Genomic DNA, 17,968 nt, shown 5'->3' on the forward strand with positions numbered 1-17,968 from the left:
CCTATATCTATTCCTTGTAGGCTCCAATCAAATCCAAATATTTGTACTTTTTTCCCTAAAAAGCTCCGTACCTGTAGCTATGCATAAAAATTATTTGCTGGTAGCGCAAATTTCTCTGCCAATTCTTCATATGTTTGAATTAATCTGGTACCCTCTTATTTAAGCTGTGAAAAATGTACTAATCTTTTTTGTTGCCACTCTCTAAATATCTTATTATATAAACCTAGTGTAAAATTGTGCATAGCAATAATAGGTAAATACTGAATAATCTGATACTCTTGTCCCATAAGGTGACAGTATTTTTGCCACGCCTGTACAATATTAGCAAATGTCAGCAAAGTACCCACATTCAGATAGATTACGAGTTTTGAGTGCTATAGAGAAATTAACGAACGCAACAAAAGTTACGTTATTTAATTTCCTATAGCACTGCCATTACAAGTTTTCAAACATACGCCTTTTGCATGCGATATGGTTGCATTGAGCTCCATACCCCATACAATCAGAGCACTGCTGAGACATGCTTGTGCATGATTTCCCCATAGACATCAATGTGGAGAGCGGGTTCGAAAAAACCCAACGCCTGCAATCGCGGAAACAAAAGTTCCGTAGCGCAGCCCCTTTAATGTCTATGGGGAAATAAAGAATACAGTTTAAACCTAACACCCTAACATAAACCCTAAGTCTAATCACCCCTAATTGGCTTCCCCAACATCACTGACGCCTGCCTACAGTTATTAACCCCTAATCTGCCGCTCCCGATATCGCCGCCACTATACAACATTTATTAAATCGCATTTATCGCTGACGCCTGCCTACATTTTCTAACCCCTAAACCGCCAACCCCCCACATTGCAACAAGCAAAATTAAACTATATTAACCCCTAACCCTAATGTAACCCTAACCCTAAAGTAACCCTAAACCTAACCCTAACACCTCCTAACTTTAAAATACTAAAAATATAGCTAAATTAAATTTAAAATTAAATAATAAACCTATTAATCCCTAAACCACCAGCCCCCCCCCCACATTGCAACAAGCTAAATTAAACTATATTAACCCCTAACCCTAACTCTAACAACCTATTAATCCCTAAACCACCAGTCCCCCCATATTGCAACAAGCTAAATTAAACTATATTAACCCCTAACCCTAACTCTAACCCTAAACATAACCCCCTAACTTTAACAAAATTAAATTAGATCTAAATTTTACATTTATTAACTAAACAATACCTATTTAAAATTAAATACATACTTACCTGTGAAATAAAACCTAAGCTAGCTACAATATAACTAATAGTTATATTGTAGCTAGCTTAGGTTTTATTTTTATTTCACAGGTAAGTCTGTATTTATTTTAACTAGGTAGAATAGTAAGTAAATATTTATTAACTATTTATTTACTACCTAGTTAAAATAAATACAAACTTACCTGTGAAATAAAACCTAACCTGCCTTATACTAAAACCTAACATTACAAAAAATAAAAAAACTACCATTGCAAAAAATAAAACTACCATTACAGAAAATTTAAAAAACTACCATTACAAAAAATAAAAAAACCTATCATTACAAAAAAACAACGAAATTATAAAAAAATAAAGATTAATCCTATTCTAATACCCTCAAAAACACCCCAAAATAAAAAACCCTACTCTAGAATAAACTAACAAGGGCCCTTAAAAGGGCCTTTTGGGGGCCCTTAAAAGGGCCTTTTGTAGGGCATTGCCTTGAGATAAACAGCTCTTTTACTCCAAAAAAAATACAAACACCCCTAACACTATACAAACCCCCAAACTACCAAGGGCCCTTAAAAGGGCTTTTTGTAGGGCATTGCCTGAGATAAACAGCTCTTTTACTCCCAAAAAAATACAAACACCCCCTAACAATATTCAAACCCCCAACCCCCCAAACTACCAAGGGCCCTTAAAAGGTCTTTCTGGTGGGCCCTTAAAATTACCTTTTGTAGGGCATTGCCCTGAGATAAACAGCTCTTTTATGCAAAAATAATACAAACACCCCCTAACACTATACAAACCCCCACCCCCCAAACAACCAAGGGCCCTTAAAGGGGCCTTTGGGGGGCCTTAAAGGGGCCTTTTGCAGGGCATTGCACTGAGATAAACAATTCTTTTGCTAAAATTTATCAAAAATGAAAAAAAAAATATTCCTATTCTAATACCCATAAAAAACACCCCAAAATAAAAAACCTAATCTAGGATAAAATACCAATAGCCCTTAATAGGGCCTATTGTAGGGTATTGCCCTAAATATATAAGCTCTTTAAAAAAAAAAAATACAAAGACCCACTAACATTCGAATTAGCCAATAGAATGAGAGCTGCTTAAATCCTATTGGCTGATTTGAACAGCCAATAGGATTTTAGCAACCCTAATTCCTATTGGCCGATTCAAATTTTTCAGCCAATAGGATTGAAAGGGATGCCATCTTGAATCGTGTCTCTTGCATTGAAGATTCAGTGTACGGTGGCGACCATATGAAGAGGATGCTCTGCGCCGGATGTCTTCAGGATGGAACCGCTCCATGCTGGCTTGATGAAGATAGAAGAGGCCGTCTGGATGAAGACTTCTTGCCGCATGGATGATGACTTCGCCGGCTGGATGAAGATCCTTCAAGCGGGACTTCAAAAATTTTAAGTGGATCATCAAGGGGTTAGTGTTAGGCTTTTTTAAGGGTTTATTGGGTGGGTTTTATTTTTTAGTTTAGGGTCTGGGCAGTAAAAAAGCTAAATGCCCTTTTAAGGGCAATGCCCATACAAATGCCCTTTTCAGGTCAATGGTTAACTTAGGTTATTTTAGATAGTTTTTTTATTTGGGGGGTTGGTTGGGTGGTGGGTTTTACTGTTTGCGGTGTTTGTATTTTTTTTACAGGTAAAAGAGCAAATATCTTTGGGGCAAAGCCCCGCAAAAGGCCCTTTTAAGGGCCATTGATAGTTTATTGTAGGCTAGGGTTTTTTTATTTTGGGGGACTTTTTTATTTTGATAGGTCTATTAGATTAGGTGTAATTCTTTTTTATTATTGATAATTTGTTATTTTTCGTAATTTAGTGGGGTTTTTTTTTGTAATTTAGTTTGTTTTTATTTTTTGTAATTAGATACTTTTTGTAATTTTTTAGAGTAGTGTTAGGATTTTTAATTGGAAGTTTAGTTTTATTTAATTGGTAGTTAGTTTGGTAATTTTAGTTTAATAATTATAGTAGTTTAATTGTTAGTTTAATATATATATATATATATATATATATATATATATATATATATATATATATATATTTTTTTTTTATTTGACAGGTAAGTTTTAATTTAATTTAAGATAGGGAAATTGTAATTTTAATATAAAGTTAGGGGGTCATTCGGTTTAGGGGTTTTATAGTTTAAATTAGTTTATTTCGTTGTTTTGGCTTTTGGTTTAGGGGTTAATAGTTTATTTTAGTATATTTCGTTGTAGGGGGCTTGCAGTTTAGGGGTTATTAGGCTTATTATAGCAGCGGGGTGAGCGGACGGCAGATTAGGGGTTAATAATATTTAAATAGCTTTTCCGATGCAGGAGGGTGAGGGTTTAGGGCTTAATACGTTTATTATAGTGGCAACAATGTCGGAGAGCGGCAGAATAGGGTTTAATAAATTTAATAGAGTGTTTGCGATAGAGTGTTTGCGATGTGGGAGGGCCTCGGTTTAGGGGTTAATAGGTAGTTCATGGGTGTTTAGTGTACTTTGTAACACTTTAATTATGAGTTTTATGCTACAGCTTTGTAGCGTAAAACTCATAACCACTGACTTTAGATGGCGGTACAGATCTTGTAATTTTAGGCTCTAACGCTCACTTTTTAGCCTTACCACAAAACTTGTAATACCAGCGCTATGAAAATCCCATAACAAAACATAATTTTTACCTGTGCGGGACTGACATTGCGTTAAAGGGGTGGGTGCATTGGGGTGGGTGCATTGCCTACAGGGCAGTGTACTTTTTAACAATAGCATATGTTCACATTTTCAAAGTGAACATTTTATAAGTGAGGCACTAATTTTTAAGAATTATACAAGAATTGAACAAGGATTGGGCAAGAGGCAAGACACAAGGCAAGTACTCTGGTAATACTGTGTTTTTTTAAAAAAAATATCTCATTGTATCCTTTGCAAGTGCTGCTGTAACATTGTCAGGCCCATTTATCAAGCTCCGTACAGAGCTTGAAGGGCCGTGTTTCTGGCAAGTCTTCAGACTCGCCAGAAACACAACTTATGAAGCAGCGGTCACAAAGCAGCGCTCCATAACCCTGTCCGCCTGCTCTGAGCAGGCGGACAGGAATCGCCGGAAATCAACCCGATCGAGTATGATCGGGTTGATTGACACCCCCTGCTGGCGGCCGATTGGCTGCGAGTCAGCAGGGGGCGGCGTTGCACCAGCAGCTCTTGTGAGCTGCTGGTGCAATGTTAAATGCGGAGAGCGTATTGCTCTTTGCATTTAGCGAGGTCTTGCGGACCTGATCCGCAGTGTCGGATCAGGTCCGCAGGCCCTTTGATAAATGGGCCTGTCTGTCTTATGTGTTTACTTGGTTCCCACTTTCATAATAATGCTCAATATCTTCATATTCCTTTTGCTACCTCTTGTCTATATAACAAACTACATTACTCAATTACTCCTTCTCCCTCTCCACCTGCACTGTTCATTAGCCAATCTCTCTTATACTTACCTTACTTTTGTACTCATGAACTTTAACTATTCCTAAACACTCTCTCTCCCCCCTGCACTTCAGCCAAAAAACAGTCTCATTACTGCAAATCTGCTTCTCTCTCTCTTGCTAATACTAGCTGCTGGCGACATCTCCCCTAATCCTGGTCCCTCACAACCTCCTAGCCTTTCACATCCTTGTGTGCCTTTCAATAGACTTCATAAACTAAACTCTGGTAACCTTAATCACATTCCTCTTACATCTAAAACCACCTCCCCCTTCACTTGTGCACTCTGGAACTCTCGCACTGTTTGCAACAAGCTCACTTCTATCCATGATCTCTTTATCTCCCACTCTCTTAACCTTCTGGCTCTTACAGAAACCGGGCTCTCTGTCAAACACAGCATCCACTGCTGCACTGTCACATGGGGATCTCCACTTCAGCCAAACTCCTAGGTCTGGCAATAGACAAGGAGGTGCTGTCTGTATTTTACTTTCCTCTCGTTGCACCTTCCAACAAATACAGCCCTTCTCTTCACTCACATGTTCTTCATTTGAAGCACACATGATTCGGTTATTCTTTCCCCCACGTGTTGCAGTCATATACCGCCCCCCACTTTACTGCCTGGCTTCCTTATTATTTCATTTCCTCAGACACCCCTGCCCTCATTCTTGGTGACTTTAACATCCCTCTTGAAAATCCCACTGCCTCCTCTGAAAAACGACTTCTTCAACTCACTTCCTCTTTCGGCCTGTCACAATGGACTGACTCTCCCACTCACAAAGATGGTCCCTTGATCTGACTTTCACCTATCGATGCACTCTTTCAAATTTAACAAACTCCCCTTTTCCTCTCTCCGACCATCATCTCCTAACTTGCAACCTCACTTCCCTACCTACAACTCCCCCTCCCTCTACCCCTCACACCAAACTTGACAGAAGCACTAAGTCACTAGCTCTGCATCAGCTCGCTAGCTTTCTCAAAACTCTCCTCTCATCCATCACCTCCTTTTCCTGCCCTGACCAATCTATCTGCCAGTATAATTCCACCCTTACATCGGTCATTGACACTCTGGCCCCTCCAACCCTAGCTCAGAAACCACACTCTCATCCTCAGCCCTGGCATACTCCTCTGACACGATACCTACGCAGATGCTCCCGTACTGCTGAGCAACACTGGAGGAAATCTCGGAGTTCAGCTGACTTTCTTCACTACAAGTTCATCCTGAACTCCTACTATTCTGCCCTTAATCTTTATAAGCAACAATATTTTTGTAATCTCATCTCTACTCTTTCCTCTAACCCTAAACTTCTGTTCTCCACGTTCAACACTCTTCTCCGCCCACCCCCACCTCCTAACACAACCTCTCTCTCAGCTCAAGATTTTGCCAGCCACTTCAACACCAAAATTGACTCCATCAGAAGTGAAATAAGCTCTCAACATACTTCCAATCTTCAACCCCCTCAAAAGCTCACGATCACCCAAAACCCAAATATCCAAAAGTGCAGCTCTTTTGCCCCTGTTAACAAGGATGAAGTTTCTGCCCTTATACTGTCCTCCCATCTCACTACCTGTCCCCTCGTTCCCTCTCTTCTACCCTCACCCCCATACCCACACACATTTTCAACCTCTCCCTCAGCACTGGTATATTTCCCTCATCTCTAAAACATGAACTGGTCACACCTATCCTCAAAAAACCTTCCCTCAATCCAACCTCCCCTTCCAACTACCGCCCTATTTCCCTACTCCCTCTTGCCTCTAAGCTCCTCAAAAAGCTAGTTTATGCATGTCTATCCCATTTCCTTACACTAAACTCTCTTCTTGACCCACTGCAATCTGGATTTCGTTCCCATGACTCTACAGAGACAGCAATTGTCAAGGTTACCAATGACCTACTTACAGCAAAATCCAAAGGCCACTTCTCTCTGCTTATCCTCCTTGACCTGTCTGCAGCCTTTGACACTGTTGACCACCCTCTTCTGCTCCAAACCCTCCAATCCTTCGGCATCTGTGACACAGCTCTCTCATGGTTCTCTTCCTACCTGACTAACTGTACATTTAGAGTAGCCTTCTCCGGCGCCTCCTCTGCCTCATTACCACTTTCTGTTGGGGTACCTCAAGGCTCTGTCCTTGGTCCCCTTCTCTTTTCAATCTACACGTCATCACTAGGTTCCTTAATAAAGTCCCATGGGTTTCAATACCATTTTTATGCCGATGACACCCAAATCTACCTCTCTGCACCAGACCTACCTCCTTCCTTACTAACCCGTGTCACTAACTGTCTTTCTCACATCTCATTTTGGAAGTCCTCTCAGTACCTTAAGCTAAATCTCTCAAAAACTGAACTCCTTATTTTTCCCCCTTCTTCCAATGTCTCCACCCCCAAAATTTCTATAACTGTTGATAATTCCATCATTACCCATACCCCGCACGCCCAATGTCTTGGGGTCACACTTGACTCAGATCTTTCCTTCCCTCCTCACATTCAGTCCTTGGCTAAAGCCTGCCGCTTCAACCTTAAAAACATTGCTAAAATTAGACATTTCCTTACACAAGATACAACCAAGATATTAATCTACTCTCTCATCCTTTTCCTCCTCGACTACTGCAACTCCGTACTCTCTGGTCTACCTAGCTGCTGCATAGCTCCTTTACAATCCATTATGAATGCCTCTGTCAGACTCATCTTCCTTACTCGTCGCTCTTCATCTGCTGCGCCTCTCTGCCAATCCCTTCACTGGCTTCCTCTTACCTCTAGGATTAAACATAAAATCCTCACCCTGACATATAAAGCTCTCAACTGCACTGCTCCCCCCTACATCTCAGAACTTGTATCTAGATACTCTCCCTCCCGTCCCCTTCAATCAGCTCAGGATCTCCTCCTCTCCTACTCTCCTGTTACTTCCTCCCATTCCCATTTACAGGACTTCTCCAGACTGGCCCCTCTAAATGTACAGTTAGTCAGGTTCTTGTGGAATTCCCCGCCTCGCTCCATAAGACTTTCCCCTAGTTTTAACAGCTTCAAGCACTCCCTAAACACTCTACAATTCAGGGATGCATACAACCAACACTAACCTTTCCTAACTCCATTGCTTTCCCCTTGAACCCCTTAGAATGTAAGCCTATGGGCCCAGTTGTTTACAGATCGGTTCATAAGAGCTGACTACAACAGTGACACTCTCAGCAGGATCCTCTACCCACTTGACCCCTACAAAAGCTATCCTGTACATCGACTATGTTTACAGCGCTGCGGAATCTGTTGGCGCTCTACAAATACCTGATAATAATAATAATAAAAGGCTAAAAGGTGTGCGGTACACCTATACCGACAACACTTGTAATAACTGCGGTGCTGTTTTAAAGCTGAAAATTATATATAAAAAATATAATTATTATTATATTTTCAGCGTTACAAGCAGCAACGCAAAACTTGTAATCTAGGTGATTGCTTGGGAGCTTTCTATATGGACAATGGAGACTTTCTTTAAGGTCAAAAGGAGTTATTTGAGCTGTTTCCAATTCATAATAGGTAACATAGTTGGATTTGGTTAACCAGTCTATCCCAAATGTAGCCATTGTGATACAATTATACGGCTAGATTACGAGTCTTGCATTAGCCTTAAAAAGCAGCGTTGAGAGGTCCCAACGCTGCTTTTTAACGCCCGCTGGTATTACGAGTCAGGCAGGTACAGGTGTACCGCTCACTTTTCTTCCGCAACTTGAGCTTACCGCAAATCCCCTTACGTCAATTGCGTATCCTATCTTTTTAATGGGATTTGCCTAACGCTGGTATTACGAGTCTTGGAAAAAGTGAGCGGTAGACCCTTTCCTGTCAAGACTCCTACCACAGTTAAAAGTCAGTAGTTAAGAGTTTTATGGGCTAACGCCATAACATAAAACTCTTAACTAAAGTGCTAAAAAGTACACTAACACCCATAAACTACCTATTAACCTCTAAACCGAGCCCCCCACATCGGAAACACTTACATTAAGATTTTAACCCCTAATCTGCCGACCAGACATCGCCGCCACTTTAATAAATATATTAACCCCTAAACTGCTGCACTCCCACCTCGCAAACACTAGTTACATTTTATTAACCCCTAATCTGCCGTCCCTAACATCATCGACACCTACCTACATTTATTAACCCCTAATCTGCCACCCCCAATGACGCCGCTACTATATTAAAGGTGTTAACCCCTAAACCTAAGTCTAAACCTAACCCTAACCCCCCCTAACTTAAATATAATTTAAAATAATCGAAATAAAATTACTACAATTAAATAAATTATTCTTATTTAAAACTAAATACTTACCTGTAAAATAAACCCTGAGATAGCTACAATATAACTAGTAGTTACATTGTAGCTATCTCAGGGTTTATGTTTATTTTACAGGCAACTTTGTATTTATTTTAACTAGGTACAATAATTATTAAATAGTTACTGACTATTTAATAACTACCTTGTTAAAATAAAGACAAATATACCTGTAAAATAAATCCTAACCTAAGTTACAATTACACCTACCACTACACTATCATTCAATTAATTACCTAAGCTACCTAAAATGAATTACAATTAAATTAAATAAACTAAAGTATGAAAAACAACAAACACTAAATTACAGAAAATAAAAAAATAATTACAATTTTTTTAAACTAATTACACCTACTCTAATCCCCCTAATAAAATAAAAAAGCCCACCAAAATAATAAATATCCCTACCCTATACTAAATTACAAATAGCCCTTAAAAGGGCCTTTTGCGGGGCATTGCCCCAAAGTAATAAGCTCTTTTACCTGTAAGAAAAAATACAATACCCCCCCCCACATTAAAACCCACCACCCACACACCCAACCCTACTCTAAAACTTACCCAATCCCCCCTTAATAAAACCTAACACTACCGCCTTGAAGATCACCCTACCTTGAGCCGTCTTCACCCAGCCAGGCACAAGTGGTCCTCCAGAGGGGCAGAAGTCTACATTCGATCCGGCCAGAAGAGGACCTCCAGACGGGCAGAAGGCTTCATCCAGGCGGCATCTTCTATCTTCATCCATCCAGAGCGGAGCGGGTCCATCTTCAATCCAGCCGACGCTGAGCATCCTCTTCAAACGAAGTCCAAGCAAAGAATGTAGGTTCCCTTAAATGACGTCATCCAAGATGGCGTCCCTTGAATTCCGATTGACTGATAGGATTCTATCAGCCAATCTGAATTAATGTAGGAAAAATCCTAACATCGTCGACACCTACCTACATTTATTAACCCCTAATCTGCCACCCCCAACGACGCCACTACTATATTAAAGGTGTTAACCCCTAAACCTAAGTCTAAACCTAACCCTAACCCCCTAACTTAAATATAATTTAAAATAATCGAAATAAAATTACTACAATTAAATAAATGTTTCCTATTTAAAACTAAATACTTACCTGTAAAATAAACCCTGAGATAGCTACAATATAACTAATAGTTACATTGTAGCTATCTCAGGGTTTATTTTTATTTTACAGGCAACTTTGTATTTATTTTAACTAGGTACAATAATTATTAAATAGTTATTGACTATTTAATAACTACCTTGTTAAAATAAAGACAAATATACCTGTAAAATAAATCCTAACCTAAGTTACAATTACACCTACCACTACACTATCATTCAATTAATTACCTAAGCTACCTAAAATGAATTACAATTAAATTAAATAAACTAAAGTATGAAAAACAACAAACACTAAATTACAGAAAATAAAAAAATAATTAAATTTTTTTTAAACTAATTACACCTACTCTAATCCCCCTAATAAAATAAAAAAGCCCACCAAAATAATAAAAATCCCTACCCTATACTACATTACAAATAGCCCTTAAAAGGGCCTTTTGCGGGGCATTGCCCCAAAGTAATAAGCTCTTTTACCTGTAAGAAAAAATACAATACCCCCCCCACATTAAAACCCACCACCCACACACCCAACCCTACTCTAAAACTTACCCAATCCCCCCTTAATAAAACCTAACACTACCCCCTTGAAGATCACCCTACCTTGAGCCGTCTTCACCCAGCCAGGCACAAGTGGTCCTCCAGAGGGGCAGAAGTCTACATTCGATCCGGCCAGAAGAGGACCTCCAGACGGGCAGAAGGCTTCATCCAGGCGGCATCTTCTATCTTCATCCATCCAGAGCAGAGCGGGTCCATCTCCAATCCAGCCGACGCTGAGCATCCTCTTCAAATGAAGTCCAAGCAAAGAATGTAGGTTCCCTTAAATGATGTCATCCAAGATGGCGTCCCTTGAATTCCGATTGACTGATAGGATTCTATCAGCCAATCTGAATTAATGTAGGAAAAATCCTATTGGCTGATTGGATCAGCCAATATGATTTAAGTTCAATCCTATTGGCTGATCCAATCAGCCAATAGGATTGAGCTCGCATTCTATTGGCTGTTCCAATCAGCCAATAGAATGCAAGCTCAATTCTATTGGCTGATTGCATCAGCCAATAGGATTTTTCCTACCTTAATTCCGATTGGCTGATAGAATCCTATCAGCCAATCGGAATTCAAGGGACGCCATCTTGGATGATGTCATTTAAAGGAACCTTAATTCTTCACTTGGACTTTGTTTGAAGAGGATGCTCCGCGTCAGCTGGATTGAAGATGGACCTGCTCCGGATGGATGAAGATAGAAGATGCCGCCTGGATGAAGCCTTCTGCCCGTCTGGAGGTCACCTTCTGCCCGGATCGGATGAAGACTTCTGCCCCTCTAGAGGACCACTTGTGCCCGGCTGGGTGAAGACGGCTCAAGGTAGGGTGATCTTCGAGGGGGTAGTGTTAGGTTTTATTAAGGGGGGATTGGGTGGGTTTTAGAGTAGGGTTGGGTGTGTGGGTGGTGGGTTTTATTGTGGGGGGTATTGTATTTTATTTTTACAGGTAAAAGAGCTGATAACTTTGGGGCAATGCCCCACAAAAGGCCCTTTTAAGGGCTATTTGTAATTTAGTATAGGGTAGGGATTTTTATTATTTTGGGGGGCTTTTTATTTTATTAATGGGATTAGAGTAGGTGTAATTAGTTTAAAAAAATTGTAATTAGTTTTTTTATTTTCTGTAATTTAGTGTTTGTTGTTTTTTGTACTTTAGTTTATTTAATTTAATTGTAATTAATTGTAGGTAGTTTAGGTAATTAATTTAATGATAGTGTAGTGTTAGGTGTAATTGTAACTTAGGTTAGGATTTATTTTACAGGTAAATTTGTCTTTATTTTAACTAGGAAGTTATTAAATAGTTAATAACTATTTAATAACTATTCTACCTAGTTAAAATAAATACAAAGTTGCCTGTAAAATAAATATAAACCCTAAGCTATATACAATGTAACTATTAGTTATAGTGTAGCTATCTTATGGTTTATTTTATAGGTAAGTATTTAGTTTTAAATAGGAATAATTTATTTAATTGTAGTTATTTTATTTAGATTTATTTAAATTATATTTAAGTTAGGGGGGTGTTAGACTTAGGTTTAGACTTAGGTTTAGGGGTTAATAAATTTAATATAGTAGCGGCAACATTGGTGGTGGCAGATTAGGGGTTAATAAGTGTAGTTAGGTTGTGGTGACGTTGGGGGGGGGGCAGATTAGGGGTTAATAAATATAATGTAGGTTGCGGCGATGTTGGGCAGATTAGGGGTTCATAGGGATAATGTAGGTGGCGGCGGTGTCCGGAGTGGCAGATTAGGGGTTAATAATATAATGCAGGTGTCGGCGATGTCGGGGATGGCAGATTAGGGGTTAATAAGTGTAAGATTAGTGGTGTTTAGACTCGGGTTCGTGTTAGGTGTAGACAAAAAAAGTATTTCCCCATAGGAATCAATGGGGCTGCGTTAGGAGCTGAACGCTGCTTTTTTGCAGGTGTTAGGTTTTTTTCCAGCTGAATCTGCCCCATTGTTTACTATGGGGAAATCATGCACAAGCAGGTTTAGCCAGCTTACCGCTACCATAAGCAACACTGGTATTGAGGTAAGATGTGGAGCAAAATTTTGCTCTACACTCATATTTTTGCGGCTAATGCCAGGTTTAAAAAAACCTGTAATACCAGTGTTGTCTTAAGGGAGCATTAAAAAAAATGGCTCGTTAGCAATGCACCCCTGTTACCTCAAAACTCATAATCTCGGTAATAGTATCTAATATTTGGAAGTGAAAATCCACCATATTTCTTATTCTGTAATAATTTTTCCATTGAGATACAGGGCTTTTTATTTCCCTAGATAAAGAGAGAGCAAGCCCTATTGTATATTTCCACATCCCTCCTTAAAATAAATAGTGGTATTTTCTGAAATAAAAACAACAGGCGAGGGAAGAAAATAGTTTTAATCAACATGATTTTTGCAGATAGGGTATTCTCATAAAAATCGGCATAACTAAGCTGGTACCAATCCTTGGGGTTTTTCCCTATTTTGATTTCTGAATAATTTATATATTTTACTTCTTTGAAAATATGTGCTTTACTACTTTTAGACGTTTTATTTAGCCATAATAGCTGGATGTATTAGCATTTATTTTGAATCCTGAAAATTGGCTATACCTATCAATAAGCTCTAAACATCTAGGGATACTTATATTTGTGTCTTTCAAAAACAGTATAATATCATCTGCGTATAGGGAAATTACCAGGTTTTGTTCTCCTAGCTTGATCCATTTTAATTCTTGTCTCAAACTAATTGCTAAAGGTTCCAATGCAATGTCAAATAATAAAGGTGATAGCAGACAGCCTTGACGTGTCCCCTATGTATTGTGATAATTCACCATTAACCAGTAATTGTGATCTCGGCTTATTATATATCAATTTAATTAAATACAGATTCCCAGAAAACCAAAATTTATAAAGTGCTGTAAACAAATGGTCCCATATGATAGAATCAAATGCTTTTTCAGAATCTATTGTCACAATTGCCAGATCATTTTTACAATTTTTATTAGTACATTGATTTATTTTAAAATAATGATCTAACATAATCCAAACTCTATGCATATTACGTACCGTGTTCCTACCTGGATTGAAGCTTGTCTGATCTATATGAATCAGTTCAGCTATCACTTTTTTGAGTCTTTCTGCCAATATAGACATAAGGATTTTATAATCATGATTCAGTAAAGATATTGGGCAATAAGATCCCAAATCTTCCGGATTTTAGATATTCCGGATAATCTTATGAATATTAGCAAAATTATTGAGTCTGAAAAGTATGGTGAATTCAATTCATTTTTTTAAATAATAATTATTATATACCTTAGCTAGTGTATCAACGACCTCATCTACAGTAATCTTATAAAATTCAGCGGATAGGTCATCTGGCTCTGGTGCTTTATTGGATTTGGCTTTTTATTGCAATATGTATTTCATCCTCTAAAATTTCAGAGTTAATTTGCTGCAAAGCTTCCTGCGTAACTTGAGGTAATTTTATCTTTTGCCAAAATTTCCCTTTTTCTTTACTATTAATGGTCTCTTGAATATAATGTTTGTTTGAATTTAAAAAGTAATAGGAAAGATACACCAAAGCTCCCTCACTGATAACTAGCCAATATAATAGAACCTAAACTAAGACCCATACAATAATACAAAAAATACCTGAACAGATGCAAATGTATATAGCAAAAATATATGGGGCAAAAGAAATCACAGATAAATAACAAAAAGTCCTTAAAGTCCAAATAATGGTGGCAGCACTCTGCCGCAGGAAGGTAAGTCCCAGGAGGGTGTCCCGTATTTGCATATGCACAGTTTGTATTGATTTTGGCTGTTTGGATTTTATTATTTTCTTTTCTTATAAGAGCTAACATTATTGAGTGCCACATATAGTGTTTGATTATATACTTAGTATCAGTAAAGTTATATATTTGGTATATGCATTCATACATTTTTTTATTGTTGATGTTAGGTTACTATGGTAGTCTTAGCATTTAGAATTGACTCAAATATGCTATCATGTTATTATATGCAAAGATGGTCCTGGTTACCATGATGACCCACAGATTATTTTGATTGTAAATTAACCAATTACAACATTAAGGTGGTTTTATATAGCAAATGTACCTTATTATTGTAGTGAATAGCATGAGGAAACAGCCCTTGATAGGCTGAGAAACGCGTTGCTTTGTTTTTGAAATAAAATAATTGTTTTTAATGATACATTTGCTGCTCTTTTTTGCGAAGCCTGGAGTTGATCCAGTTTTCAAGAAAACACAGCCAGCTGGGCGGCTGAGAGGCCCCAGTTTGCCTATACTGCACCTGGAGGTGCGCTACACACTGTAAGTGCCGCTATCTTTTATCACTTTGCCAGTATCAACTGTACTAGGCTATGGTAGCTCTGCTTTTTAATCCACATATAGGCATCTTTGACACTCTTGTGTTAATTTCCTGTGTGGGTTCCAAGTCCGTCTGCATACAGTGAGCTGGACCACTGCCAAGTTCCAGTCTGCATCATTAACACCATTAGGTGCTTTTCCATTGTGAGTACCTCCATCTATTATTGTTTATTCCTTGGTTTGATGGTACTAGGCCATGTTGGTGCCTCTGTGTTCTTTCTCTTCTTGAATTTATAAAAGGTTTCTCTAATTTTCGGTTGCTTGAGTATATATTTTGGTACCATCTTTAATGAATGCAATCATGTGTATATAATATAAGGAAACAAGAATTGGACCAATTAGGGAGGTATTTGATTGTCCAAGTTGAAATAGATAATAAAGTCTGGACCTTCTGCAATATATATGGCCCTAACTAATTTGATATTGAATTTTGGCTAAAAATTAAAATGACACCATATTTAGGGCAAAACGTAATAATGGCCGGAGATTTTAATCTAACCTTATATCCTGGAATGGATAGGTTCCAATTGAAACATAAGAAGGCATACCAAAGGGAGGATAAATATTTTTCATGAATATATTAAGACGTTTAAAATAAGATCTATGGCGTCTGCAACACCCTGATGAGTGCAGCTTTTCCTGCAAATCAAAGGTTCATATGAATTTTTATAGAGTAGACATGTTTTTGATTGACAATAATTTGCTGGCATTAGATATAGAAATATAAATTGCAGAAATAATGGTATCAGATCATGCTATACTTAGTATGAATATTAGGTCTGCTTTCAAGGCAGAGAGAAAGATGAACTCATTTTGGTTCCCTGGATACATGGTAAATAATAAGGGATTTTCTAACTGGTTATCTGAAAAATGGATTACTCCAAAGTAAATAAAGCATATATGAACAAAATCGAAACCTTTTGGGAAGCAGGAAAGGCTGTCCTCAGAGGAAAAATTAAATTGTACATGGTTAAAATGAATCGAAAAAGTAAGGCCAGAGAACTGCAATTAGCAAATCAACTTAGGAACTCATATGCCAGAAACCTAACTAACCCAAATATGAACACATGGAAAGGTTATTCTTAAGCTAAACTAGAAAGGGAAATGTTCCTGAAAGAGAAATGGAAAAGTGAAGACCTGAAGGCGAGAGTTTTTTGTCAAGGGTATCAGGGGATCTTGGCCAAACAACTATCAAAGATGACTAAATTCAGGAAAAACAACAACTAAATAATAATATAAAAAATTATGAAAATACAGAGAGTAGTTAATACAGCTTGATTTGGGATCTGGTGCTTCCATTACAAAGTTCAATTTAAAACAAATATTTCATACTCAATGTGGGGGTGAAACGTGTGTTGTTACCTATGTGTTTAACCCTAATACTGGTGTGAGTTGGCTATCACCAGTTTGCTGTTTGTAAAGAATATGGGAGTTGTGTAATATCAAGCTTTCCAGAATCCAATAGCTGTTTGGAGAGACTCCTTGCCGGAGGAGCCTGCAAGTATATCGAATGACTGTGCTTTATTTGTGACCTAGAGTGCAGCTGAGTCTGTGGTCCATGCTCTACCTATAGAGATCCTTGTGAAATGTGAATTTGTTGCTATATGCTATACACTAAGCTGATGTTACTTTCTAGGGATACATATACCCTGTAAGCGGATGTCCGTTTGCATATAGTTATGTTCCCTCTGAGATCTGATTTCCCACATGGCAAAGTACCTAAATAAATTATTAACCTCTAAATCACCACCCCACATCACAAACTACATAAATAAATTATTATCCCCTAAACCACCACCCCCCCACATTGCAAAGTACCTAAATAAAATATTAACCCCTAAACTTATACCCCCCCTACATTGCAAAGTAATTAAAATCTTAAACCCCTAACATAACCTCAATTAATATACCCATAAATTAATTTAAAAAAATTCTAACTACCTTAAAATAAATAAAAACTTATCTGTAAAATTAAATTAAAACCTAAGCTTACCCTAACAAAAAAACTAACATTACTTAAAATAAAAAACCTACATTACAAAAATAAAAAAACCTAACATTTACACAAAGAACCCTACAATTACAAAAAAAGCTACCCTTACAAAAAATAACAAACAAAATTATCAAAAATAAAAAAAAAATATTCCTATTCTAATACCCTCAAAAAACATAAAAACCCACCCCAAAATAAAAAAACTCTATTGCCCTAAAGTTAACAGCTCTTTTGCAAAAAATAAAACAATTACCTCATAACATTACAACCCTCTTGCAAAAAAAATAAAAAAAATAAACTACCCATTGTCCTTATTCATCTATTTTTCTGCCCATAAAAAAATAAAAAATAAATCCCTCATCTTAAAAAATAAAAAACCCTAACCTAACTCTAACCCCAAAATTGGCTTGTTTAATTAATATGTGGCAATGAATCTTCCTTAGTAACAATTGACAAGAGGGAGCAGAATGGCAATAGCAATCCAAAATTTGTCTAGTAAGTAAAATAACTAAAAAAAACATAGTATAGACTGGCAAACAGGTAAATTATCTTTATGTAAAAATATCACATGCAAATAAATCAAAGAAACAGAGGTTTTACTGACTTCACTCAACCAGAATATGATTTTGCACTATAGTTCTCTAATCTTTGGGGAATCCCAATATAGGTGTAGAAGATCTGGCTCTGCTCAAGAACATTTGACACATTTATTCTCTGACCCAACAACCCATTTACTTCTTACTTTTGGTGTGATGTACACCCTATGTAAACATTTTATGTGTTTCTCTTAGAGCTGAGGATAGTGTAGTATCTTTTTAATTATACTATCTTTAAGTGTTCTTGAGTAATTCAGATATCTCTAATACCCCACCTAATTTCAGGTAGTGTATTAATAGCATCTACTCTTCTATGACTTATCAGTA

The sequence above is a fragment of the Bombina bombina genome, chromosome 5 (assembly GCF_027579735.1).
Source record: "Bombina bombina isolate aBomBom1 chromosome 5, aBomBom1.pri, whole genome shotgun sequence".
In the NCBI taxonomy this organism is placed as follows: Eukaryota; Metazoa; Chordata; class Amphibia; order Anura; family Bombinatoridae; genus Bombina; species Bombina bombina.